The sequence below is a fragment of the Cinclus cinclus genome, chromosome 5 (assembly GCF_963662255.1).
Source record: "Cinclus cinclus chromosome 5, bCinCin1.1, whole genome shotgun sequence".
NCBI classification, from domain to species: Eukaryota; Metazoa; Chordata; class Aves; order Passeriformes; family Cinclidae; genus Cinclus; species Cinclus cinclus.
In genome coordinates this window covers 5,249,422-5,276,327 of record NC_085050.1, presented here as the reverse complement: position 1 = coordinate 5,276,327, position 26,906 = coordinate 5,249,422, and the positions used below count along the sequence as shown (strand labels likewise).

Sequence of the window (26,906 nt, the reverse complement as noted above, 5' to 3'; positions counted from 1 at the left end):
CATTGCATGTGATACACAAATGATGCATTATGGTTTACTATTGGGGAGGAAAAATAAATGCACACAGCTCTACACACACAAAGAGAAATAAACCAACAAAAAAGCAAATATTCTGGTGAGGAATGGGGGGTGTCATTTGTAGAGATCACCTGATCAGTGAACAAATAAAGCAAACAAATAAGGTTTATATAAACATTCATATTCAAGTGCAACCTTGTAGTCTTGAGAAACAAAAGAATGGGAAGATTTGTTAAACACCTTTTTTAAACCAAAATGCCAATGCCAAAATTGCAGCTGTAATCATGGTGGAAGTACCTTGTTAAAACATACAACACAAAGGAGTAATACCACAAAATGTTTCTGTAATATATTCTTCCAGAAGCCCATAATTTTGATGACAACTTTTAGCCTGTGCAGCTGTTACTTTGCATTAACAAATCCTCTGAATGGATCTGCACATGATCCATACACATGCAAGTAAGTCTTAAGGGCCATGCCAGTATGAGATACTCTGCTCCAAGGGCTGGAGACCATTCCATGGTTTGTGAAGAATGGAGACTATGGGGTAAGCTACCCAGGAATTGCTGCTGAGCAAGGAAGATTCCCTGTGGTAACTGCAAGCTCTGGGGACAGCTTGGGGACACTTCACCTTAAGTGCCTCCCCTGCCCCAAAGCTCTTGCTCCAGGGCAGGAAATTTTCCACCGGCCAACAACAACACACACACACACACACACCGGCCACTTCTAGGAACCATACCCAAATTTCCAAGATAGCGGAGCTGGCTCAGCAACACACAGCTCCCAATATATGGATCAAACCAGGTCATGGCTTCTAAGATTCCCTGGCAGTGGCTCTCTGCCTGCCTGACTGTTAAAGCCTCTGTCCCCATAAACTGCAGAGGACAGGTGACATTGCTGGTCAGCTCTGCTGATCACCTGTCTGTGCTGCCAGCCTTGAGGACATCCACAGGAGCAGCACGTCCTGGGTGACACCGGGAGGGAAAAGCTGAGACAACACATAGCTACTGTCCGTGAACACATCAGGAAAAGGAGCACAGGCAGCAGGAAGAGCTGCTGCAGTGAAGGACAATGCCGGAGCAGGAGTGGATAAGGTTAAACTGACCCTAAGTGCAAGTGAGACATTTGGGTTACTAACCATCACAAATGAGCTATTTCACTACAGAAACAGAGCAGGGGGAAAAGAATCGCCTTCTTTTAAAATGATTCTATCTATAAATGGATTACGTGACACAGTGCTGACAGCACCTGATTACCACGAAGGTCTTCTTTTAACAAAAAAGCTTTATTTGAAGAATGGGGCAGGTATGCAAATGTGCCACTTGCAGGGGCTAACATACATGTGTAACAAAAAGACATTTATGGCTACTTGTGGTGAGCTCCGTTTTCAAAAGAGCAGTTCAGCCAGAGGTTTCGGAAGGACATTAATAACAATAACTATCTCAATTATGCAGCTCTTTCTCTGGTACAACAGAAGCAGAAAAGGGACTTTCCTTGAAAGTACTAGCAACTAGCATCGGCATGCAGCTCAGGTAAAGGAATGACATCACCCTGTATCTCAAAAGCATTACCTCATCTCCTAATCCAAGGAGTGAGTCACCCAGGCAGTCAGCTGCAAATCTCTTGGCACAGAAAATGTAGGTTACCACGATGCACTTACACATTCCTCTGATCTGTCAATGTAAATAGCTATTTGTTCAGCTTCACTGGTCAGCAATATGGCACATAATTGTTAAGTGCCTTGTCTTTCAGAAGTAACACTTGAAAAAAGCCCCCACATTAACTGCGGGGCCCTAAACGAGCCGCTGCTCTTTTGCTCGTGAAGAGTTTGCAGCCCAAGTTCTCCATTGGCTCTGCGCGGGGCTCCGCAGCCCTATCAGCGGCGCGGGCTGCGCAATCTCCAGGCCGACGGGTGAGGTAATGCAGTTTCTAAAAAGCTTCCACAAAAAAGCAAAAAGGCATAACGATCTGGAATGGCACACGCTTCCAGGGAATTTGCTGTCTAGACTCTTTACTGGAAAGGAGGGCACCGTACGCCAGGTGCCACGGCAGGTTGATCGGCGCAGGAAGGCGCTGATTTAGAGCGGCGGAGAGAAGAGAAACAGAAAAAAAAGGAAAAATCGTGTAAACACAGATCAAAACAAGCTGAAGTACTAAAGCTTCCAGGAGCTGTTGAACAGCAGGCGTGACATTCTACCCCCTTCCTAAGGCTCTTTATCGTCTGAAACAAAAATCAAGCCTGCTCACGTGCAGACACATCTGAGCCAAGTCTGGTGCCAAAACAGTCAATATTATTGTTTACAGATGGGCTGGACTATCTACTAACTCCAAGGAAATAACCACGCACAAGTGAAATATTTTCCTTAAAATAGGATTTTATGTCTTTATGTTTTTCTAACACTTCTGGCTTGTAGTTTTCAAATCTTACTGTTACTACAAGCTGCAAGAGCTTCATTCCAGTTGCTAATTAACTAAGACCAACCTATATGATCTTAAATGATAAGGGTACCAGTGTTTTTCCCCCTCTATGATTATCCCCTACAATAGGATCACTGTAGCAAACAGGATCAAAGCCAACATCAAGCATGCTCTTAAAAAAACTACTTCTCACTAAGAACTATGTCTTTTAAGCCTCTTTAAAATTAATCTAGGCAACATATTAAAAATCACATATGGCAGCTTTATACTGAAGGGTAGAAACAAGAGTCTGCACAAAGAAATCTGGGAAAGTGAAAGCAAGCTGGTATGTTCCACATTAAAAAAACAAACAAACAAATTAAAAACACAAATCCACAGACAGGGAATAACATAGGTACCCCTACTGTAAATGTTTACAGATTTTTCAGGTAATACAGATATATATAGATATACATACATACACACACACACAGTTTTTGAGATGTCCCTAGTTTGGGCTGGTCTAGAACTCATTTATTGTCTGCTCTTTCTTGTTATGCATGCAGGAAGGTTATCTGCACAGCGCCATGGGTTTAATGACTCCCTTCCAACAGAAGAGGTTATTTCCCCTCTTCACCTTAGATTTCAGGATGCTGATTCATCTGTTTTTCCTCCAGCGACCTGCAGAAATCCTGAAGCACAGAGCTCTCCAAGGATGACAGTGTACTATTACTAACAGGCAAACCCTCATCAAGCAGTAGCACAGTGGGATGAAGGGGCCAACCAGAGCCTTTGAACTCCTGCAAAGCCCACAACATCCCCGCTCCCTTAAGAGAACAAAGACCCAGACACAAGCACAATCTTTTGAAAAATGGAGGCTGTTGAGCTATTCCACTGCCTAAAGCACTGGTAAATGAGCAAAGTATTCTTAAAAAACATACAAGGTTGTTCGATTCAACCAGCCAGGAAAAAGAAATCTGAGTGCGAAGAGAAGTCCATGATTTACATCAGTAAAACAACCTGAGATGTTCAAGGGCAATGAGGAAGCTGAGGCAGGAAATACCAACAGACAGGTTGTTGTTTGTCCAGAAAATGTTACCTTCTTGTGAGAACCATTACTTCTGATCTCAGCAATACACTTGCTTACAAAGTGCATACCTGTCCTGACCACCTCCTGTGCCTGTTAAGCACTGAACACTGCCCAAACCCTCTTTGAGACCAGGACGTGAGAAAGGCTGCACCTGGACATCAGCTAATCAGTATTTTATTGAGCTGTTTACAGAGCTGGGATTGGGTGGCCTTCCTCCTCTGCAGAGGTGAGAGCCAGCCAGTGCCAGGGCAGCACATCAGAGAAACAGGCTTCATCTCAGCTGAGGTGTGACAGCCTGAAGGAGCACACCAGGTCTACACAGCAACTGTGAGCAGAGATGTTTTCCACAGCTCAGGCTGATTTGTACCATCAAGTTGTATGGCTCACCCAGCAACAGCTCACAGCATCTATCAAGTGACCAAACCTGGCCCCTGACTCCTGCCTACATCAAGTACCTTAACGACACAAGTTGGTATCTATTACAGTCTTCTTTTCTCCTCCCATTATACCTTATACTCCGCAAGCTGGTAGCTTCTATTTAATTTTTCATGGAAAAGAGTAATAAATTCAACTTTCGTGGGCCTGTATTTTCTGTATGATGAGTGTATGAAGTGACACTATAACCCTGTGCCTGGATGAGTACTAAAGAACTCATTTCAAAACTCCTTTCTTCTCTCTCTTCGAAGCAACACCTGCAACATCCTCCCGAGAACTTTAATAAAAGACTAGAGCTGGTATCTGTCATGACTCTACACTTCAGATCTTAAAATCTGATCAGGTGTAAGCACCAGGCTCCTGACAAAACTGTCTTTTACACAAACAGTGTAAAAAGCAACAGATGACAGAAGCACAGCAGCTTGAGACTTGTACTCTCCAGCATCGGGGCACAGTACTTTGTTCAGCTTGAGTTTGCCCTTAAAGGAATTATTCCTGCTCTGCCCTGCCCTGAAGGGCTATACAGGAAATCTGAGGAATTGCAGTGTGCTAACTAGACCACCCCAGCTTCAAAAGAGATCAGGAACTCAATACCGTTTGCTGTGCAATCACACAGACCCTTGCTCTGAAGACAAGCAAACTGAAATACCACCATTACTTTAATCATAATCAAACAAGACTTGAGGTTTTGAGATACAGAGATGCCAGCCTGCTCTGCTGCCATGGTAACAGACTTTTAAAAACTGTTCTCCTTAATAAAAAAACCCAACAGCACGGTGCTTTAAGACTTTATTTTGACATTATTCCATCCACCTCTTTTACATGGCAAGTTTTATTAAGACTGTAAGTCTTCTGAAACTTAAGAGCACTGCTTTCTGAGACAAACTGGTGCTGCTGCTACTGAACCCATCACTGAGCTCCTTGAAAATAACAGCACATAAGGGAGTGGATTAATGGAAAAAAAAATGATCCAGAGCCTTGTCTTTCCAGAAGCAGGCCCCACACAGAAGTTCATCTGCCACCATGGCAAACTGGTACTTGTACTTTGGTTTGCGTGGCAAGATTTTGGCATTGAGGGGCTACAGGGGTGGGAAGAACCCCACACTGGAGCAGGGGAAAAGTGTGAGGGGTCCTCCCCTGAGTAGGAAGAAATGGCAGAGACAATGTGTGCTGAACATACTACAGTCTCCACGCCCCATCCCCCTACACCACTCGGGTGGAAGGAGAGAAAATCAGGGTGAAGTTAAGCCTGGAAAGAATGGAAGGGTGGGGGAAGGTCTTCTTCAGTTTTGGTTTTATTTTTCCTTATCCTATTCTGGTTTTATTTGCAATAAAAATGGCTTCCCTGAGTCGAGTTTGCTTTGCCTGTGGTGGTGCTTGGTGAATGATCTCTCCCTGCCCTTATCTTGACCCATGAGCCTTTTCAATAGATTTTTCTCTCCCCTGGCCAGGGGAGGAAGGATGTGACAGTGTGGCTTTGGTGGGCACCTGGCATGCATTCAGGGGCAGTAGCAGAAGCTAATGGCACGTCAGGAGACCAGGATTCAAACTGATCTCTGCTGGACCCTGTGTGTTTCTTCCCCTGGTCCTGCACAGAGAAGATGGTTTTGCACATAAGGACAAAGAGTCCATGTGAAAAACTAAGTCACAAAGCAACTCCTATAGGAAAAAAGCCTGATACAGGAAGAGAACAGAATGGCAAATCACCGTCTCTGCTTTCAAGGATGCAAAGAAAGAGTGCACAAAACATGCAGCAAGTCTGACAAAGATTAATAGTTATCTCCTTATGGAGCACAAAGTCCAGAAGAAATTCGGAAATGAGATGTCAGTGGCTGTGCTGCTAAAAGAATCATTTGCTGAACTAAAATGCTTAACCCTTGAAATGGGCCCCTCTTTATATAGATAAAGGTATAGCCTGAAAGTTAAAAAAGGCTCTGAATAATGTTATAAATGTTAACAAATGTTTTGTGCACTGGGCAGCTGTATTCCAACTAAGTTATCGATTACCTGAAACTCGTATTTTCTAGGTACTAGAATTGATCCATTTTAGATCTGTAAACACCAGAACTGCTAAACATATAATACAATACAAAACATGCAGTGGGCCATACACAATTAAATTACAAGCTCTCTTCCAGCCCTTACATCAACCCAGGAGGTAAAGAGTCCAGACCACAAGACTTACAAGAAAGGGCTGAGGGAGCTGTGGTTAGTTAGCCTGGAGAAAAAAAGGAGGCTCAGGGAAGGCCTTATTGCTCTCTACAACTACCTGAATGGAAGTTTTAGCCAGGTGAGAGGAGTCAATCTCTTTTCCCAAGAAACAAGCAATAGGAAAAGAAGGAACAGGCTTAAGTTCCATCAGGGAAGGTTTAGATTGGCTGTAAGGAAAAATTTATTCACTGAAAAGATGGTCAAGCATTGGAACAGGCTGTCAGGGTCAGGAGTCACCATCCCTGGGGAGATATAGAAGCCTTGTGGATGTGCCATTTAAGGATGTGGTTTAGTGCTGGCTTTGGTAGTGCAGGGTTAGCACTTCGATTCTGTCATTCTGTAATCTTAGAGGTCTGTCCCAACCTAAACCATTCTGTTACTATACCATAAAGAGAAAAAAAATACGAAGATAACGGGGACGGTAAAAAGCCTTTCCAATATTTGGAGCATTTTAACTAAGGCTGTGAGCATGAGATGAAAGCTGGTCATACACAGAGGGACTCTGAGAAACTTTCCTGGCTTTGCTCAAGGCAGAGCATCACCTGAGGACCGGTCTCGAGATTTTTGGTATCGCACAAGCCACAACATCCTATTCTGCAGCTGCTCACGTGTCCCCTACCAGAAGCCACCATCCCTCCAAAAGGTCCTTAAAGCACGGACAGGACACGTGTCAGCACTTCCTCAGCGTTGTATCACTGCTAGCTACAAGAGTCAGCAAGGCAGCCCCCGAGCTGCTCCTACAGGGAGTTTGGGGTTTTTTTAAGTGAACAGGACACCAAACTAAGAGGACTGAAGATGTGAAGTTTTGATAAATACGTAACACCACTTTGCCTAAGCAACAGCCCTGCTTGTGATGATGGTATGATGGTGCTGCATCACACTAACCACCAGCTCAGGTCAGGCAGTTCTCAGCAATTCCCCTTTCCTTCAAATTTATCATTTCCCACTAAAAAAGTTGCTTATGTTTCTTATAAAAGCACAGCTTCCAGTTGTCAGGTACTGTAAAACAATTAATCTTTTGCTGATGACTTTTCTCCACTAAACAACAGTAGAAGTTTATTTTCAGAATTGTAAATTGCGTTTTAGTTTCACCAAGAAAGCAACAAAAAGCTGTACTCAGAAATCCACAGGTCTCTCTAGTGAAATTTCCCAATCCTGTCACCTCTTCAAGCAAACATGTGTGTATTTCCAGCAACAGAACTGAAAATAACCACTTGTGCTATCGGGAATGCTAATACATCCACGCAGTTAAAGAGTAGTCACAACCATTCTGTTCCTGCAAAACACAGGCTCCACTCCCCTTGATAGCCCTAACAAGCCTTCTCTGCCTCAATTGCAATTAGAATTTATCTTCCTTTGAAGTACAGTTCTGGACACTCACTTCTTATTCATTATGAGCTTTTCCAGGACCATTTAAGACACTAATCTGTCTCTCTCTCTCTACCCGCAGGCAACACAGAATCACATTTCCTTCCCCTGCAGTGGAATGGAGATAGCAGCTGATAACCTGTCATAGGATATCTTAGTACACAGTTTTCTCACTTTTAAACTGGTCATCTCCAACCTTCAACAACAAAACAACTGTTATCAATCCCCACATCTTGCATTTCATTTAGCACAGTTTAATTTCATGTCTATAATAGAAAACCTGCTCAGCTGAGAACCAGCTGATGCACCAGTCTTTCTCTACAGGAATGACACCTCCAACTATCAAAGCTTCTGGTGGTTCTACAGTCTCAGTAGTACATAAAAATAAAGGTCACTACAGGACATTAGAATACACCTTTGGACAACTAAAATTATACCAGTTAACCTACAAGGAAACGTTTTCCCCAGTTTAGTCACCTCAATAACCAGACCACAGATTTACACTCTGCCTGCTTGAAGAGAGTGACAATTCAGTGCTTTACAGCTGCTCAGAACACGTTACAGTCGGAAAGTAGTTTTACAGCATGAACAGATATTGTAAAAATGTTTTTCTTTGTTGAGTAAAACTGTCTCTTACAAACCTTGTGTACACACACTCGAATACCTCAGAGAACCAACTTGCTATTCTCTGTATATGAAAGTCTGAACCCCTTGTCAACTGCCTGGATGGTACATGGAGACTCTTCGAAGTGCTAAGCAGGAAAAATTTCTGTTTCTGTTGGTGGCCTCTCCCATTCCAGATGTTTTAAGATGCACCCAAGATTAAGAGTTAAAATTACTAACAGTGAACTAGACAGAGGCTTTCATTCTTAAGCAGAATTCAGAACTAAGATATTTTCTCAGAATGTCTGGGTAGTTTGAAAATAATCTCCTTTTTGTTTGGCCAGTGAATTATTCAAACAATTTTATGCAGGATTAATATAAATACCTAATATTCATCACTGCATTTAACAGCTGCTATAATAACCTTTTCAGTGAAAACATTCAAGTGTCTGACAGTCTTAAGTGTTCCCCACCCATATCCAAGACAAACACTATCAGCTTTCCCTTGGATGATATTTACAGACAGTGACTCAACCAAAAAATACCTATAATAGAAAGCCATGAACCAAACAAACATATACGTTTTATTCAAACTAATAAAATACTGCTGCAGCAGTGCTGTAAGTGGTGGGTGAGACTTTCCTAATTCTTTCAAAGACACTATTAAATTATTTACCCTCTCTGAACCTCTGGGAGGGCACATAACAGAATTCACAATTCAAACCCCTCAAAGAACATTTTGACCTCTTGCCTTGCCTTAACCCATTTCAGTGTGGATTTTGCATTTTCTTTACTCCAGAGCGTAAGAGGTCAAAGGACGGGAATTGCTGAGTTTCCTCCTGTGTTCCCAAAGCAACCCAGGACAGATTTGGGGTCTTCTCTGTCTTTTCCGGGCACAGAGCTTGCCTTACCCAAAGTACAGCAAAATGCAGGCAAGTCTCTACCTCAAAGTGAATCCCAGCAGAATTCTCTACTTCTTTTGGGAAACCAAAGCACTGAAAATTTGGAAAGGTTTGGAAAAGGAAGGAAAAAGAAAGAAGATACACTCATATTGTACATTAAATCCAGTTATTAGTGGAGGTTTCTGAGATTTCAAAATCCTTTTCCAACTCACTGCTCCAAGCAAAAAAGGAACAATCTGCTCAAAGTCTCTATGGGTTCGCTTCACTAACAATGCAGTGAATTTTCAGATGACTTCAGGATAAAACTTCACCTCCCAGTATTTCCCTGGAGAAAAAAAAGTAACACTAGGCTATTCCATAAAAATATGCTACTTCTAGGTCCAAAAAAGATGAAACAGATGTCTAAGTTTGTAGAAAAGCTGATTTTATGCGGCTATTACAATACAAAAATATATTTATGTTTATATATATACATACACACAATGCAAAACAAAGGTCATGAGAATCTTTACTGGAATAAGAATGCTGACAGATTAGGTGACATGGCATAATCAAATTACTCCATTTTTCCAGGATACAGTGGTATGTTTACTCTGACTGCTATAAATGTCAGCCTTGTGAGCTGATACTGATTTTGTCCCATGATCTTCAATGTCTCAAATAAGGAAATAAGATGCTTACTTAGGGATTAGTCTGTAACAGCCCAAGCCTACCAGGTACACTTATCATCGAGTCCATCCCAGTGTAGCCTCTGCCCAAAGACTGAAACAACTCTGACTGGTGGCCATTAAGTAATTTAGCATAAAGCTTGCAGGTAAAAGAATTAAGCATTCTCATTAGCAAATGATGTGCTATGAACCTTTCCCACCACTTCTGAAGCAGTTCTCCACTTTCACTATAATTAAGAATCATTATTCCAACACGCTGTTCTCCCAAAAGTATTATTTTCTAAGTATGGACCGTGTATTAATTATAAACCCAAATTTTAAAGAACAAAGTGATTTTTTTTTACAATTAAGCTCCCTTTTAGAAAAGCTGTGATTCAGTAACTTTACTGTGAACTTCATCAGGCAATCTTTACGTTCAGGTAACAGGAAAACTTGGGAGGTGTAACCAGGCCTTTCTAGAGAAAGGTTTTCCACTTAAAAACAACACATAGGCAAACAGAGTTTTTATATTCTCAACCACAAGCCTGAACTGCAGAGTCAAAATTTCAGCATTGGCACCCTGACCACAATTTGTTTATGTTTGAGCTCAGGGCCAAGGAAAGAATTTTAGCATTTTAGTTACCCAGACACACAATTAATACTTCAGCAGCCTTTCCTTTCTAATTGATCTGTTCACATGACAAATGATGAACATCTCACTTGTCAGTGTCTTAAGCAGTAGTTTCAAGATCTGAAGCGTTTGACAGAGCTGCTGGAACATTTGAAATTTCACTGCCTCACTTTCCTAATTAACGCACGAGCTCCAGACAGCCAGGTTGACATCTTACAGTTAGGCAAAGGAAGTTAACTACAGTTCTGTTAAACACTGGAAGTCTGAAGATCTAATGTCTATTCTTAAAAGGCACTTGGAAATTAAATTCATGTTTTTGCACCAGGACTTGAAACTACAGTTCATTATACTCACACTTTAGTTAAAAAAACCCCTCATCAAAACAATTAAGACCCAGCAGCACACACTTTCCTTGCTCTGAAAGAACACAAATCTTTATCACTGCAAGTGTAACACAGAGTTTCTCATCTGCCTTTTCTTGCAAGAAAACATAATTAAACAGCTTACATAATGTTACTGTTTTATGATGAATATTTGGTTGCTAGCACAGAAAACTTTGTTACTTCAAAAATGCTGGAAGAAGGAAAAGCCTCAGGACTCAGTTTGAGAGAATGAAACTCAACAGGTCACGTGCCCACATCAGTATTTTGACCCAAACCAGAATTTTCCCAGCAATTTTAATGAAGTAAATTACTTCCTTAAGTAAGAACCTAGCTTCACTGCATGAAGACTTTCAGCTGATTACTGACAGCAGATTAAAAATTTAAATATTTAAATGCAGTTTATTCAGAGTATTCATCACTTTTCATCATGTTTGTTAAATTCTGTCTTAACAGCACTTGTTTACATGACAGCAAGAAGTCTAAAAAGGCCCATATTCATAACATTTAACAGCTTCTAAAAGGCCAAAATTACCTTTTCCTTCCAAAATTAGTTATCTCATAAGCTCTGCCAAAATCCCTCAGTGTCTTTGGCCACAGCTGTAGAAATGAAAAGATTTGAAAGCCCATCTGAACTTCCAACTTCTATCCATAACAAATGCTCTTTAAAAATGTATTTTTATGACTGCCACAACCTACTGACTTGTAATCACACAAGGGAATTAAATACCACATGGACAAACTACAATTGTTGTGTAAACCCCAACCTTTCATTACTACAGTCATACCACATTGGAGAAATATCAAAATTCTGGACAGACAGTTGAGTGACAAAATCTATATTTAAAACCACTTCTATCATTGGAAATGCTTACACTCCCAAAATCTTTAAAAACTTGTGCTTGTGACTTAACTTGTAGTGAAAAAATAAGAGTTTATATTTGCACAGATTTCAAATGTGTGCTTTTCATAACCATTGGTTCTATTTTCATGTGGTCATCAGAAACTATTTGCAGCAAGAGGTAACAGACCAGTATTTTATGTATTTACATACCATCACTGACATCTTCCACCTCACAGAGCTCTTAACAGTTCTGTCCACAGTTCTCTCTTTTGTATTTTCAATTCTGTTCTTAAACCTATTTTGGGGGGAAAGTTCTTCTTTCCTACAGTGTTTTTGCTAAACCACAAAAGCACACCTGAACAAATCTCACAAAGCTGCATCCATAAATAAAATTCTCTCTCAGAAACAAAGGAATGTGAGTAGACTTTAACATTACTTCTGCTACCTGAGATACTCATTAGCAGGTCTTATACTTACCCTACCACAGCAACAGACCACATCTTTCCTTTGATTTCTTCACACTGAAACAGAGGTCATGTCCACTCATAGAAACAAAGAACTACAAGCAAGAAAGTCATGCAGTCTCAATAATCCTGAACTCAACTTTCATTCTCTGATGCTTATTGTGCAAAAGCATGATACAGGACTGGTCATCAAATCCAACCATCCCTGACAGAGAAGAACTGTGTACTTTTGTGGTGTGTTATCATCACAAATTACCTCTTTGTTGGTGTTTTTATTCCTCCCAATTGTAGGAGAGAATGAATTGAAGATCTTCCCAGTGCAAGAAAAGTCAAAAATGAAAAACACCTCTTCCTTCTAGTTTTTTAGCCTAATTTATTGAAACTGATGGTGGCCAACAGCACCATTCAAGAAACTGAACTCGAGATTTTCTTCTTACAGTTCATCAGCAAGAAGTGATGCAACCCTTTACCACTCAGTACTTCAGGGTGACCTTCAGCACTCTGTTTAATTGCTAACACATTCTATTTCACAGGCAGCCTGCTTATCTAGTATAAAACACCCAAAACAATCCTTTGTAAGTCACAAGGACTTTTGCTTTTCTTGAGGGGAAAAAAAAGCCAGTACTTGCCAAGACACAGTCTACTAATACAAAGCAGATGATCCTTTCATTTGCTCGAAATTACAAGTAACTTGTTTTCAATCAGCAATTACATACAATTCCCCAACTCAGTTACATCATCTAGTTTGATAGTTACCAAATACATCAATCCCAAGGCTGAAATGCTGACACACTCCAGTTTGAAATGGCAACATGATGTAAGCACTTAAAAAAAAAAAGTTTGATAATAGTACTGACAAAGTTTTTTACGTTTTTAAAAAGCTCCATTATTTAACATCTACCAAAGAGGGAGGAAGCTGCATTCCTTTTATTACAGATCTCCATTTTTAAAGATTTAGTCAGGAAAGAAATGCAGCCTTACCTCTGGCTTACTGAGGCTGGATGATACAAGAGAACCTGATCCCACATCCAGGTCCCACTGTTTTCTCCCGCTGTTCTCGGGATCCAGTGCAGCAATTCGTCCATCCAAAGTGCTGATAATTACAAGAGATCTGCAAGTTGGAAACATGCACAGTCAAAACTACAGCAGCATGGACTTCACCCATTAGCTGCCTTTTATGCTTGGTAAAATACAACTCCAACCCTTAAGTTAAGTCTCTGTATTCTGCAGAAAAGCAATTCAAGTGGGTAGCTCTACCCAGACCAACAACAGAGTAGAAGAACTGAAGTCTTCGGCTGGGTGTCATAAACTAATTTCCATGTTGTAAGGCACTTTCAGAGTTCAGATTCAGAGGTAGGCAGTAGACTTTTTGCTCTTGCATGCAGATGTTACCACAACAATACTGAATGAGATCATTTTGGAGATATTTATACAAACAGTATGGATCCCACTTCTTCCAGGCCCTTCCAAACTGATCTTTAATACATCCTTTCAAAACAATCTAAACCTGAAATTATTAAGCCAGACAATCAGGATGTAAGAAATATTAAGTTGCAACTAAGTTTTCAATGATTGTGGAATAAACATCAAACTTCTGGGATATTTTCTAAGTCTCTGAATAAAACAAGTCCCTCCAAAGGCACACACAGGGCACTACAACCAACCTCCAACTCCCGCAGACCACAAAGCAACCAAACTGGGTTTTGTAGCTTAGGCTTTGAGTAGCCTGATGTCTGAGGATACAGACCATGGCAGGCTGGCTGCTGATTTCTAGTGCCTGAAGCTCCTCAATTTCAGTAAATCTTGTTTCTTACAGAGCTGTACAATTAGAAAAAGCATTTCTGGTTGGGCTAGAGCTCCGGTATTAAAATAAACAAACAAACAAAATAAACAATACATCAGAGACAAAGCACTGACAAGGCATTTCTGAAGGGCCTTTTTTTTTTTTCCTTGAAGATTGTTTCTCTCTGACCTGAAAAAGCTGGGACTGTGTTGTCAGTTTGGCTTGCAGCAGCTCACCAATCTTCAAAGGCAGAGGGAGCAGAACTTGATCACTTCACAGGCTGCTTGCACTGAGGGGGGCTGGATCTAGTGACCCAAAAGGACCTTTATAGTCACTGGTTTCAATGAGAATAAGGAACTGTGCAAATAAACTGATGGGAAGATTAACCAGTTTCAGGTGAGGGTGAAAGGGTAGGGGGCTGGTGGTGCACACACAGACATGTATATTAATCTCTAAACAATAAGGCACAATAAATTATTATGTAAAACTCTGGCCAAATATATTCATTTGTCCAAAATTAATGGTGTAGTAACAGGGAATTTAGGGAGGAAGTGATGAGGGTTACTAGTTTGCTTTAAGGAGTGAAAAACTGAAATCATGATCTAAAAACATAATCAGGGAGAGTGGCTCATTACATCATCTCTAACAAAAACATGTAAAACATGGCCGTTTTACATGTTAAAGTAACCCACACAATTTACAGGATTTTATAATGCTTATAGCACTACACTACTAATAAACAGAAAAATAAAGGTATCTTTAACCTGCTCCAAAAATGCCATAGCAGCTCCTACTGAAGCTGGCCAAGCATCATATTCCTCCAAAAGCTAAGTTTAAGAAACTGTTAGAAAAATGCCAATTGTGCAAATATTTGCACAGTAGAAGATATAAGTTTTCATAAGCTGATTACAAACACTTTTTCCAACTGTACAGAAATGAAGACTGGGTTAATAATAAACCAGATTGCAGGAGACTGACTATTTTCAAGTACTGTAAACAAGTGCTCAAACACTAAAGGCCTTGGACACATATTTAACACAATCTGTTTGCTTTACGGTAAAGCAATTTATCTGAAACCCTCTAGCATTGCATAAAAAAATATTATTCCAAGTGGGTCTACTTAAATTTTATGTTGATTCTCCTGACAACTAGGTTATAAAAAGAGGTAGAAATGCAGTTAGAATGAAAGGAATTTTGGCAGCCATACTGCAGAGAAAAGAAATCCTAAAATCGCGCTGTGAAATGTTTTCTTCCCGTGTACTCCCATTGTTTTCCTTTATCTAATTCTTCCTGTTGACCTCTCCCTCAAGTAAGCAACGTTTCAAGCCTTTGTATCTTATATTTCTGTATTATCTTTCCCCACCACATGCAAACCTGAACCTTCCCAAGGAGCTACCTCACTATTTAAGCCTCTCCACCGCCACTCAAGACAAGGGTTTTGGAGTCTGTACCTGCACCCTGACCTCCAGCCACCCAAACTGTGCTGTAACCACACTTCAGTTTTAAGTTCAGCTGATTAGGAAAGAGGAGGGGAGTGTGGGAAACCTTTGTGCCAGCAGCACACACCTGGAGGAACTGGTTTAACCAACCACTTCTGCACACTGTAAAAATCCTACCTTTTCTTTGGTGCAGTGGCACTCCAGGTTTGTCTCCTTGGTTTGTCCCCAGCTGTAGAATGGGCTTTGTTTCACCCACTGAGCAAACACTTCCATGAGACAGAGGAACGGACTCAGCCCAGCTATATCTAAATCGTAGGTGTGGCTGCCTTTTGAACTAGAACCAGGTGTAAGAAAACATCCATTTCTCTCTGCTTTTTAAAAAAGTGATTAATTTTCAACTAAACAGCCACATTTCTGGTTCCAGCTTCATCTTGCTCTTCAGCAATATCACATACCAGGAAAAAAGAGCTAAAACTCCTTACTCTTCTAATAAAATCCTTCATTCCTTACTCTACTTATTTATGAGTTAAAATCTTAATACCTGTTCTCCTCTTCTTTTATGGACTCCAGTAAGTTAAAACCCTGTCACTTGTACTCTGAGTGTAAGATCTGAAATTTGTACCCAGACTCTCTCTAGTGTTACACTTTCTCACTGTCAGATTTTCCCTTCCCCTTTTCTGTGACATTCCAGTGCTTGCAGCTTTGTGTACTGGGAGCATGAAGTGGTGACAAGAGATCTTTCCGGTGCTCAGGTAGTCTAATCAAGCACTAAATTAACAGATTATTATAAAAGAAATTTAGGAAACTACTTCAAGAAAATATTTCAGAGCTTAAAAACAAACAGATGGGTGACTTGCTTTTTGTCACCCCAGAATGCCACTGTGGATTTACTGCAGTGTACGATGCCAATTCTTGCATCAAACTCTTAGAAACATGAGCAGAATACAGCCATAGTTCCAGAATAAAGAGAGTCCTTTCCACCACCTGTTTGCCAGCCTTTGCTGGCTCAAGATGTCAGGGCTGCAATTCCTGTAATTCCATTACATTAAACTGAAAAAACAATATTTTTGATGCATCTTTGGGCCAACTAAATTGATAAACTGAAAATAAAAGGAATTCCTGACTCAGTTTATATTTTGGTTAGGCCTGATAAGTTCTTTTATTTTCTGAGAAACAGCACCTTATTGCTGGTTTAACCAACATCACTTCCTGTCTGGGGTAAAGCTGAAAGACTGCCTTGACCAAAGAAGCCAGCTTCCAGGAACACACAGCTCTTCAGAAAACACTACCAAACCAGATTCCCTTCTGAGAAGGGAAAACACAAAATACTACCCAGCTTAAGGTCAAAAGTCACAACTATAACACCAAGGAAGTGGATAGAGACAAACAGCATCAAGGCTGCATCAATGCTTGTTGACAGTAAATCACAGACTATACCAGGCAGTGAATCATATCACAGTGATACAAGAAGAAAAAAAAAAAACAAACCCCAATCACCAATACCACAAAATCATAATTCAATAGTCTCCCCAAAAGCCTGGACCAGAACAAAAAAGATACAAAATAAATTACTCAGAATAAGCCAGTCACTTAAATCCCAGCATCCTTCACCTGAAAAATAAACATTAGTAAAATAAAGACCTGCATTTCTCCTATTGTGAACCAAGTGACAGAGGAGACCAAAATCCCTTCTGAGCCCTTACAGATGGCCAACAGCAGGACTAAAGCAATGGGCCAATTCATGGAGCATAAAGAGTTATGAGTAATTGGAGCAGCTGGCAGAGAAGAAGCTAATGTTGTATAGTTAGATTTCATTTGCACTTTGTCACTATGAAAGCACATCTGGATACACTTCCCTGACCCCAACCATCTGAAAACAGCCTCTATGGCTGAATGAAAAATGTTTTCTTACCAGTTCCTATCCTCTTTCACCCACAGACAGGAACTTGCTATTCCAGGGCAGTCATAATGTTCCCCCTTGAAATGATGCAAAAATATGTACTTCAAGCTTCCACATACGTGGATAAAAGGCCAGTCCTGGCCCTGAAAACCTTGGTTAGTATCCCATAATGAACACAGCCCACTTTCTGACATCATGAGGCCTGAGCACAGCACTGTTCTACCTTACAGAAGTGAAGGTACGATTTACCTACAAACAAAAGAGCTAAGATAGCAAGGGAAGTTGCAAACAGCACAGAGGAGGAATACTTCCTTAGCTCACCAACAGCCTTTCACTCACCAAACTCTGCATTCATTCATATAAGTTGCTTATGTCAGAAAAACAAAGCAGAACTTAACTTGGTACATTTGCCACCGTTCCTGTTTCAGTTTAAAAGAATCATCAAAACTAAAACCCTCAACCCTCAAAAGTCCATTGGGACATTGCAAATATGGCTGTTTGTTAAACTTCAGCTCTAAGCAGTTTTTCCAAAAGCAAACCCTGCATGCTTGTATGTAAAGAGCACAGTAAATCACTAATCCTCGTATTTTCTTCTAGAAAAACAAAATAGATCTTCCAATCAAGATGATTATATTCATTTGCCTACAGCAAAGACAGTTGGGGTTTTGATTTTGTTCTGTTTTTTTTTTTCTTATTTTTTTTCCCCCCCAGATTATGCTGACCTCTATATTGCCTGGGTATTGCTGAAGAACAATTAGCTGAGATGAGTGGAGATCTCAGAAACACAGATTAATAAAAAAAATAAAGAAATGCAGGCAAACACTATGGCCAGGCAGCCATTCTATTTTTATTTGATGACAGCAAATCTGTTCCTACATACTAATCAATTACAGAGCAGCTACATTTAATCTCAGGCCTATTTTACTACATTGAACATCTTTAGTGTATTCTACTTAGCTCTAGAAGGCAAACAGAAATATATTTTTAAAAAATTTCCAGGCTAAATAAACTAGGGTTCTATCAAAAACTGAATACAGTAGAATTGCAATAAACCAGGTGGTATTTTGATCATCTGATACACAAAATAATGATCTGTTGCTAACTGGTGAGACTGTCCTCCAAGAAAACAGGGTGCCAAGTTATCAGCCAGTTTCTTGCTTTAAGTGAATGGTTAGGCATACTAGGAACAAGCTTTGGGCTATTCACTTTCATGTTTTCAAATACAGCAGGTATTTAGTCATGCCGTTCTTCCTTTAAACGCTGGCTGTGGCTTATCACCTCATCGTTCTCAGCCAATTCAGAAACAGACTGGAATCAGCTCAGCAACATTTCAGCACTTGACTCATTCATCGAAGTCTTGCTTCTGCCTGAGCTTCTTGCCACACGCAGTTATTAAGTATTTTATTTCCACTTGTTATATTCTGAAAGTTGTTCATCAATTTGCCTTGCATGTTTGGCTTCCCCTCAGGCACACTGCAGTTCTGTGCTGAACAGACAATTAAGTACGCGGGAGAGCTGCATTTTCTTTAAAACAAAACAGTGACAAAAAGGGACAGCGTGCTCTGAACACCTGTGAGCTGCGGGTATTGGGAGGAGTTTAGACTAGAGCTACTTTAGGGTCTCCTCCCCGCAGGCACAGAACTGCCACCTGGGACTAAGGAAGGGATCGAGACGTGGTATTGCCAGGGTAAGCAGACGGGCCAGATGTCACATAGCGTGACATCGGGCAGCTTGTTTGTTTAAGAACTAAGACACCCTTTCTCCTTGCTAACAGCCGCGTAAAGAACAAGCATCTCAGCGCTGGTGAGGTCCCGAAATCCCTTTTCCTCATTGTCCCTGCCTCCCCCTCGGTCCAGCCTGTCCATGCCTGTAGCGCTACTCCAGCCCCGTCACGGGACTCGTCCCTTCCACCCCTTCTCCCTGCACCTCTCCTCCGGCCCTGGGACACTTCCCTGTGGGTCCCACAGTCCAGTCCCACGCAGCAGCCTGCCACATCCTTACTTCATCGCTTTCCCAAACACCATTCTATCTAAGACAACCCAACAACGCAACTCTCCCTCTCCGCACTCCACTCTTCCCCCTCCAACACTCCCGACCCATCCCAGCGCTATATTCCCGTCCAAGCCCACTCCTGCACGGTCCCTTTCCCACACAGGTCTGCCGGGACGCTGCAGCCCTTTCCCCACGGACTGTCCCCTCCCCAGCACCCCCAGGTGCTGATTCCCAGCTTAGACTCAGTCGTGTCCCCCGCAGCACCCCGAGACAGCGACCCTGGACACTGCACCCTTCTCCGCCGAGGCACTGACCCCCACCCAGCACTCCCACACCGGACCCGAGCCCCCTCCCCAGCAGCTCCACGCTGAGAACCACTGACCCCCAGCCCAGTCACAGACACCCTTCAACAGCCTCAGACACCGACCCCCATCCCAAGCACTGATACTGCCCCTAACCAGACCCAGCCACTGACTCCTGACCCCCCTCAGCCTTCCCAGGAACTGACCCCACCTCAGCCGGCCCACACCGACCGCCCACCCAGCCACTGAACCCCACCCAGCCACCGACCCCCCCTCAGGAACCCCAGTACCGACAGCCAACCCAGGCACCGACGCTCTCCCCTACCGCACCCAGGCACCGACCCTAACCCCAGAGACCGACCCCGCACTCTCAGCCATGCACTGAACCCCACCTTCAGCCCCAGACACTGATTCCCACCCCGGTCACCGGCTTCCCCCGGTCACCTGCTGCCGGTCCGGGTCTCTCCGCTGCCCTCAGCCTCCGGCTCTCCGGGCGCGGCGGGGGCCACACCACCCTCATCGTCCTCCACTGTCACGTCCGCGGACCCAGCGGGCAGAGCGGCGGGAGCGGCGGCCGCCCCCAGCCCGAACGCGGCCTCCACAGCCGCGGCATCGATCGGCGGCGGCTCCGGGCCGCCCGCCGCCACCCCCAGCAGCACCAGATACGCGAAGGCGGCCAGAGCGCTGCGGCCCCGCGGCCCCCGCATGGAGGGGCCCGGCTCGCCCGCCGCCGCCACCCGTTAGGACATGAACGCCGCCGTCGCTATCGCCGCTGTCGCCGCCACAGAATGGGCGCCCGCCGCGCGCGCAACCCTGCCCGCCGCGCCACGCCCGCCCGCCACGTACCGGCACCCCACGCGCACCCGCCCCTGCGAGGCGGACACGCACCCCATTGGTCCGCCGCCACGCCGCTCAGCCCGCCGCTTCCTTCTGATTGGCGCGTCCGGCGGTGGGGGGCGGGGAGGAGCTGGGTGTTTGTCAACAGAGCCAGCCGGGCCAATCGGAGCCACGCCGCTGTCTCCCCCTCCTCTACCGCCGCGCCGGCCAATCGCCGAGCGCATGATTCACCGGCCCGCTCGCCGATTGGCTGCCGGCTGGCGCGCGGGCGGCACAGCCCCGCCCCTTCCTCGGCCGGGCTGGAGACGTGGCTGTTCCTCGGCGCCGGCAGGGCGGGGTTAGCGGCGCGTACCACCCGGCGCGGGGGTGAGAGCGCAGAAATGTTTCCCTCCAGCCCGGAGCGGAATGGACTCGTCGGGCGGGAAGCGGGCCGTGAGGGAGGGACCGCCCGGGGGCACCGAGGGAAGAGTGGACACGGCACTGAATGCCAGGGGCTGTTCGGACAGAGGTGGGACTCGGCTCACCCCAGAGGGCTTGTCCAGCCCAATTGATCCCGTCGTTCGGTGGTGCCCCTCCGGGCTGTTCTGGGCGGTGCAGGTAACCCTCCCCCTGACACTGAAAAGGGCCTGTGCTGACCCCCGGTGACCCCACCTTTCTGCGGGCTTTCTGTGCCCACCCGCACAGGCCCATGGCCGGCAGCCGCAGCACTTTGGCCGGGTGTCCTAACAGCCTCAGCAAGCCCCTGTGCTGAAATAGAGAATCTGAGAATTAAGACTCAAGCATCAAGAAATGCTTAAGACTAAAAGGGGGACTGACAAAACCGTATTGTTTGCTATAATTTACGGTGCTTACAAGAACAGGAGGAGAGCAAGGCTACAAGGTGAGGTCAAGGGCTAGAATATGCAAACAAGATGCAAGGACAGACACCAAAGGATAAGGGGATCCTCAGACCTCTGAGACCAGGAAAACTGATGCCAAAGTGCAGAAAATGACCAAAGGGCTAAAAAGAGAGCATGCACAAGGAGGCAAGGTAAAAAGTTCAAACTGAGAAGAAGACTATTTACTTCATCCTAAAGACCCCCAGACGACCACCAGAACAACCTCAAAGGAACAATGCGCAGTCGAAAAGAGGCATGAAACTAATTTTAATGTGAAGCAGGGATAGGCAGTGAATAGGAATTGGTGTATTGTGTAGTCTCAGTTTGTAGAGAATGAGAGGGGCAGGTTGCCAAAGGTGTGCATGTTTTTGGAGGAGCTATCCCCCATGCACCTCAGCGCTGAATAAATACATACCTACTCTTATAACTTATTTTGTGAGTTACAGAGTGTTTTTCCATGCTTCAGTGGTACCTTAAACTTGTGTTCTCTCCATGTGTCCACAGATCTGTCCTGGGAAACTGTGAATGCCCCATCCCTGGCAGTGTTCCAGGCCAGGCTGCATGGGGCTCTGAGGACCATGGCCTGGTGGAAGGTGTCCCTGCCATGGCAGGGGGTGAAACGAGTTGGTCTTTGAGGTCCCTTCCAAACCTGAGTCATTCTGTGAATCTCTAGTTATGGTATACTTGATATAAATGATATATATGGTAGATCATTGCCCCCTTCAGGATCAGTTTCCCCCCATTTTTTTCCAGATCCAGTTTACCATACATTGAAGAACAGTCCTTGTCATCCTGGTGGTACCACTGATGGTACGACTGATGAGGATGTCATCTGGAAACTGGATTAGGGCTGATTTTGTATTTACTTCCAAATGACTAATGAAAATACTGATTATGTGTGTGTTTAGTACAGCACATATGATCCTGGAGGGTCCTATTAGAAGTAGCCTTATTCAATAGTGATTTATAACCACTTCTAAAAAAATAATCTCTGTGACCAATGTTTAATGTATTCTTCACTGATGCTTTATTACCCTGTTTAATTAAAATATTGTGCAGCCCTAAGTAAAAATGTTTTTAAAAGTTTATTACACCTTTCAGAGGAAATGGAATTTTTTTGCTGTCTTTTAGAAGCATGAAATGAGATTTCTGTTAGACCTCTGACTGGCATTACTAATTCTTTAATGAGTGACATAACACCCTTTTTTGCTATTTATCCAAAACATTATCCATAGATCTGATGTTGTTAAATCTACATTTACTCCATATCATGCAGCCTCCTTTCCTGAAGACTGGCACCAACCTGGCATTTTTTTAGCCTCTTAGGGTTGCCCTGGTCTATCAAGGTTCACTAAAGAAGGTGGTCAACACACAAGGGATGTCTGCTGTCAGCTGTTTCCAACCTCATGGGCCACAGTTATCCCTGGAAGACAAGAGCTCCACTGGCCACTAATGCACTGAAATTAATCACATCACTGTCAAGTGACCCCCCCATACACATATCTTCCTGCTTCTTTACAAACATAGATCATAAATGTTCAATGAACACTTCTGCATTGTTATTGACATTTTAATCATGTCCATCTAATGGGCTTGTACCATTCACTCCTAGGGCTTTCTGGGATTTAGCCTTGCCAGCTATGGATTTCCTTTGATGTGCTTCACTTCCAATAACTACTCTGCTTCTCACAGCTTCTCATTTATACCAACACTTTCTTATTTCCTGCTTTCTCCATTTTGGCTATTTCTTTTTTAATTTTACTCACACTCTCCAATCCATTAATAAAACAAGAGTTGCCAGTGTTTTTTTCTCTCGATTTTGAACTCGTGGCTCTTTGAACGCCCAGTGAATTCTTTTAAAAGAGCTCATAATTGTCATTTTTAGACTTCTACCTAAATTTTTTCTTCCTGCTTACACTCTTATTTCCTGATGATTTTGAAATACTACTCTTCTAGAGCACAAGGTGTGTGCAAACTCAGGTCACAAACACCGCTCCCCAGCCAACCACTGAATTGCAATCCAGGGATCTTTGTTTGGGTTTTTTTTTACTTCATTATAACAAAGTCCAAAAGAATTTACCTTGTGCCACATGCCAAATAGTGCATGTTATTTTTAGTAACTTAAATGGCATTTTATTACTGTACCCATATGGTCTTGTGCTACTATTTCATTTAGATAACTCCTCTTTCTTGAGTGTCTACCCGTTCATATGTTTATAAAGAGTAATCAAATTCCTTGTTTCTCTAGGCAAACCAAGCCAAAGGCTTTTATTCTTCCCTTACACATTTGGCTCTCTGCTTTAACTTGCTCTCCCCTGCACCTGTCTCCATTTACATTCATTTTTCTTGCACGGTGATATTTTGAAGAGTCACGTTGAAGGGTAAATTTAGTTAAATTTTAAACTCCGCTATATTTCTACACAATGAAGAAAAGATAATTCCTTGCCATGTTTTTTACGGTAACTTATATCTTGTCCAACCCATTATTTGAGGGACTTGGAGACATAACCACAGACCCCAGAAACTTCCAGAATATCAGGATGTGTCACGACTAGACCTGTCCTAATACCTTTGTGCTGGGTCACGATGGTTTATTATACTTAAGGCAAAACAACAGTCACCTCGTGCAAGTGTCCCTCTCACAGCCATGAGCATGACCTCATTTTCTTGTGTTCCCTCCCACACCCCGCCCCAGATAGCAGCCTTCTGATTGCAGCCTTTTATTTTGGGGAGGATCTGGCACTTTTCACCAGAGTACGCGTTTTCTTCTAGACTCCGCCCAGATTCCGTGGCACCGAGGAATAATGAATAAGAATCAGAATGCAAAAGCTCTTTTTTCTTGTTTTGGAAACATTTCTCCAAGGGATGGACAACGTTATTCTCGAATCCTTATGAGAAACATGGCAATACAGCCCTATAATTTTCTCTGTATTAAAAATTTGTGCCAACAAAACCAAACTTCCTGCTTTTTGCAAAGCATGACTCACATCCTCCATTCTGTTTTGACTGACATAAGAGATCTATTTCAGTCATATGACAATAACTTTGAATCTGACTAGCCACTTATGTGGAAATCAAAGCCTGTTCTTGCAGGATGGATGGATGGATGTTAACAGGAATGATGTTTTACATAACTCCACCGAAGATCTGCCTGCTTTTCTCGAATAACTTGCTCCTGGAAGAGCGAGGCACGGCAGTGAAAGCCCAGCGTGCCACCTCGTGGCTGCCCTGTGCCCAGGGCCGTTCCTGGTGCCTCCCTTTTCCAGGAGAATCCAGACCTTCCAAAAGCTGCATATGTTGTAATTAGCATACCAGCATCCCTGCTGATGCCTTCTCAGAAGCAGAATAAAACCGAGTAATTCTTCACTGACAGATCAAATCAGAGACAAGAAGAGAGGCAGGTGTTATTCAGAGGAAATGTCACCGAACTGGAGTTTGCAGGGTAAAAAATTTAGGTTGCAGGAATGTAAATTGCAGGGATGTGACAGGCTTAGAGTGCTGCTGCCAACCAGAAAGAGAGTTTGTCTGGGAAATTCTCAATCTTCCACTTGGTTTCACCAGTATGTTGGTGAAGTTTTACTTTAATGGGTCTTGCATTTTAGCTGTTTCATGCCTAATCAATGAGGGAGGAGTACAGTTAATTGGATCAACACCTCTGCCACCCAGAGGGGCTGTGCCTTCCCAGGATTTCACTCAGGTTGGAATGCACATTTCTAGCTGGTTTAGCCTGGGTTAAGCCTGCCATGGAAGATGGTCCCACAGCCTTCCCTCTCCCGACTGATAAATCTTGCTGCCTTCCTCAGGAAAGGTCAAGGAAAACTGACCTTGATTTTTTTGAGGTGGGAATGTTCCTTTTTTTTTTTTTTTCCTTTCCCCTATTTCTGTCTTAGACCAGGGCAGCTTAAGCCAGTTACAGAACTCCCTTTCAGAGAGATATATTAAATTTGGCTGCACCAACCTCACTCACCTGGCAAGAAGAAACTGCCTTTCCTTGCCTGCATGGCAAGGTGAATCAGCACAGGGTCATGGGAATGCCAGCACCAGCATAAACTCTGTACACAGGCTGCATGTGGATGGTGGCTGAAGGGAGTCAACAGCAAGCTGTTATCTCAGCTACCATGTAATTTTCCTACCATGTAATTTCAGCCTCGGATGCAGAATTCAGCACCCAGAGTCAGGCAGATGCCTGAAAAGGTTGAGCTGCTCTGTTCCTCAGTGAGGGTTTTGTTGGGGTGAACACCTCGCAGTTGCCACTGTTTGACAGGTAGGATGTCTGTTCAAAGCAGGTTCAAACTCCTCCTCTGACTGAAGCACAGAGGGTGAGAGGAGGACAAAACCAGGCTTGGACAAATGGCTGTTTGCAAACAGAGCTGGTTGTTACTGAAATTCACAGAAGATCCATTTCTAAAATGTCCAATACCAATTTTTTGTACACGGGCAAGGCTCAGCACAGCATAAATGGAAGATTTTCTGCTTTCACTGAAGCTGTAATTCACCAACAGATTCAGATAAATTGCTAACAGAAAGATCATTATCTAGAAGTGGAAATGTTTGTGTTTCCCGGGGCACTGCAAGATGTGTTTCAAGCCAAAGCCATTGCTGTGAGGGTACAACAGGTTTATCACCCCACACTTCTGCATTAACACTCCCCAAAACAGTGGGATTTGAGAGAAGCCCAGGATGGGCTTCCTGACTCATCATAAAACCCTAGTGACTGTTCTTCATTTCAGATACTTAGGATACTGAACAGAATAATCATAGAATCATCGAGTGGCCTGGGTTGGAAGAGACCTTAAAAATCATCTGGTTTCTGCCGTGGGCAGAGACACCTTACACTAGACAAGGCTGTCCAGAGCTCCTTCCAACCTGGTTTTGAACACTGTGGCAGCCACAGCTTCTCTGGGCAACCTGTTCCAGTGTTTCACCACTCTCACAGTAAAATCTTTTTCCCAATATTTAATCTAAACCTACTCTCAGTTTGAAGCCATTCCCCCTTGTCCTGTCACTACATGCTCTTGTAATGTCTCCCAAAGCTCAGCCAGCTGCTTGTTCAGTTTTACCCTTCTTGCATCATGGAAGAACACAGGGCTTAGGTCTGATTCCCTCTGAATATATATCCCACTAGATGTGTGTATTTACACTTTAAAACGTGTAACTTGCAGGAAAAATCGTTGCCAGCTGGCACTGAACCACTGCATAGAATCACGTTCTGCTCTTCACAGCAAGTCACCGAGTCACCTGCTCTGTATGGTAAGGTAGGGCCTCACCGAGCTGAGATAAACCGGGCAATGATAATAGAGTCTTTGTTGAAATCCCACTCCATTGTTCAAGGACTGATGTGCCGGCCCAGAGAGAACAAAAGGAAATGTTTCTAGTCCTTGAAAATCACAGCAGAATCGCAGAGGTTGGCAGGAAAGCAATCCAGTCATACACAGAATTAAAAAAGAGAAGTCAGCGGCAGCTTTTCTGTTGAGCAAATACAAAGATTATTCTCTACGAATTGTGGCCTGACCTTGGAGTGAGTAATAGAGGTAAACACCTGCAGTTCTCATCCACCTTTGTGGGATTGCAGCTGGAGAGAAACTGAAGTGCCTATGAATGGTGGTAATGTGGCTCGCAGGAGTGGAAACTCGGTTTAGAGGGACTTCAAGGTTGCTCTGTCTCTTTAAAATGTTTCAAAAACAACTTCATCAGAGGTCAACCCAGGATAGAGGGAAAAACTATGGCAAATGAAAAAAGGCTCTGTGTCACTCGGGACAGGAGGTGTCCATGGGGTTTTGTCCTG

The 26,906-nt window shown here is 43.3% G+C and overlaps 1 protein-coding gene across 1 annotated transcript in view; it reads right to left on the bottom strand.

Moving 5' to 3' along the window:
* EIF2AK3 (eukaryotic translation initiation factor 2 alpha kinase 3) overlaps nt 1–19,883 on the bottom strand; it is a 41,210-nt gene extending 21,327 nt beyond the window's left edge. Inside the window, exons 1-2 of the mRNA XM_062493306.1 lie at nt 19,851–19,883; nt 12,972–13,101 (exon numbers count right to left, since the gene is read on the bottom strand). The gene's annotated coding sequence lies outside the window, so the exon portion shown is untranslated. The remainder of the gene's footprint in view (nt 1–12,971; nt 13,102–19,850) is intronic.
* Nucleotides 19,884–26,906: the final 7,023 nt, after the last annotated feature.